This window comes from Elephantulus edwardii, unplaced genomic scaffold (assembly GCF_000299155.1).
Source record: "Elephantulus edwardii isolate Elephantulus edwardi_28Jun2011 unplaced genomic scaffold, EleEdw1.0 scaffold00020, whole genome shotgun sequence".
In the NCBI taxonomy this organism is placed as follows: domain Eukaryota; kingdom Metazoa; phylum Chordata; class Mammalia; order Macroscelidea; family Macroscelididae; genus Elephantulus; species Elephantulus edwardii.
Window position 1 is genome coordinate 3,802,251 of NW_006399770.1, and position 2,163 is coordinate 3,804,413.

The window sequence follows — 2,163 nt, forward strand, 5'->3', positions numbered from 1 at the left end:
AGGGTTCCAGTTTCTCCACAACCTTGTCAGCATTTGTTGCTTGCTGTTCTGTGAAATTTTGCTATTCTGAGTGGGGTGAGATGATATCTTATAGTTGTTTTAATTTGCATCTCTCTTAGAGCTAGGGATTTTGAACATTTCTTCATGTGCTTGTTAGCCATCCGAAAGTCTTCTTTGGCAAAGTGTCTGTTCATATCCTGTGCTCACTTTTCTATTGGATTATTTACCTTTATCTTCTTGTGGTGCTCAAGTATTGTATAAATTCTGGATATAAGTCCCTTATCTGATATGTCATTACCAAATACTTTTTCCCTGGTTGGTGGCTTCCCTTTTTAACCTGTTGGAGAAGTTTTTGGATGTGCATAGGGATTTGATTCTTAGAAGATCCCATACATCTACTTTATCTTCTACTGGTTGTAGGAATCGTAAGCATTTTTTTTTTAAATGTGTTTAATATTGCCTGACATCTTTTTACTAGATAATGGCATTTCTAAAAATTGTAAAAAAAAAAAAAATCATAGTATTTTTAAAAAGGTGGGTGGTTTTTTTTCTTCTGAAACCAATAAAGAATGACCATTGCATTTCTGTAACTTGAGTCTTAGGGGTCCACCATTTGACAGAGGAATAACCAAAGTATAAAAAGAATAACCGAACTGTACACCCTTACCAAAACCATACCACCTGATCTATGCCAGCATCAACTATAGTTATAAACTGGGTAATTTCTTAACAAACAGGTTCTTGATTAAAGAAACCTATAGTCACTGACCAGTCAGAGGCTCTGTAGGGAAAGGGCAGGAGGAACAGGTGGGCTACAAAGAGGCTCACAAGGAGAGAAGAAGAGCAGGTAAGTGCGAAGCGTAGGCAGGTCGGAAGTAAAGAGAGAAAATGAGCCGGGGTATGAGAAAAAGGAAAACAAAGAGTAAAGAAACCCACTTGCTGCCCTGGTGTGATTCTGACCCAGAGACCCTTAGAGGAAGAAGTATAACTTCCCCTTCGAGTTTCTAAGGCGATAAGTCCTTAGGGGAGCTGCCTGCCTCACTTTCTCCAATAAGTAGCTCTGAATTGCCAACCTTTCTGTCCATGATGCAATGCTTAACCCATTGAGCTACCCTTTAAATAAAGAGTAAGAGGAATGTAAAATGTGGAGAAGGTCACAATAAAGACTAAAAAGACGTGGTAAAAGGACAGGAGAAATGACAGAACAGAAATGACAGAAGAGACAGTAGAGAAGAAGAAAAACCCCTCACCAGGGAAGAGGGACGGGTTCAGCAGAAGTGAAGTCAATCTGATCTTTTGGTGATAATTAGGAAAAGACAAATATGGGAGACCAAGAGTGTTTACTTCCCTGAAAGTCACACACACACACACACACACACACTTTCAAACACCATATATATCAGTTACTCAAGGGAAAATACAGGAAAGAGGGACAAATAGAAGAGATAGGGTCAAACACAGGAAAGACAGGGGCTAATGTAGGAGACACAAATACAGGGGAGGTAGGGACAAATATAGGGGAGATAGGGACAAATAGAGAGGAGATGGGGACAAATATAGGAGGAACAAGGACTAATAGAGATACAGACAAAATAGGAGAAATAGGTAAGGCACTTAAGAACCAAGTCCACCTTCAACCACTAATAGAGGAAGAAGACAGAATTTGGATGGTCTTCAAGGAAACCCTGTTATTGTTAAGTGCCATCAAGTCCCAGGGACTCACAGTGACTCGAATCCACCAGCGGCTCCACAGGAGAAGGACAGGCAATCTCCTCCTGTGCCTGCCTCTGAATGCCTGCCAGGTCAACCATGGGTCAGTTCCAACTCAATGGTACATGGTACCAGTGAGTACAACTGTACTTAACATATAGCTATACTAGGCACTGGAGAGAGGAGATGGACCAGCTTGAGGCATTTTGAGTTAGATGATCATATGCTATATTACTCTGGAGATGAAAAGGCAAGGAAAAATGGAGTTGCTTTCATACTTAAAAATGTAATTTCTAGATCCGTCTTGACATACCACATCGTGAGTGACAGGATAATATCCATACGCTTACAAGGAAGTCCAGTGAATACCAATATCATTCAGATATATGCATAAAAAAACAGAGCCAAAAAAGAGGAAATAGAAGATTTCTACCAACTTTTACCGTCAGAGAT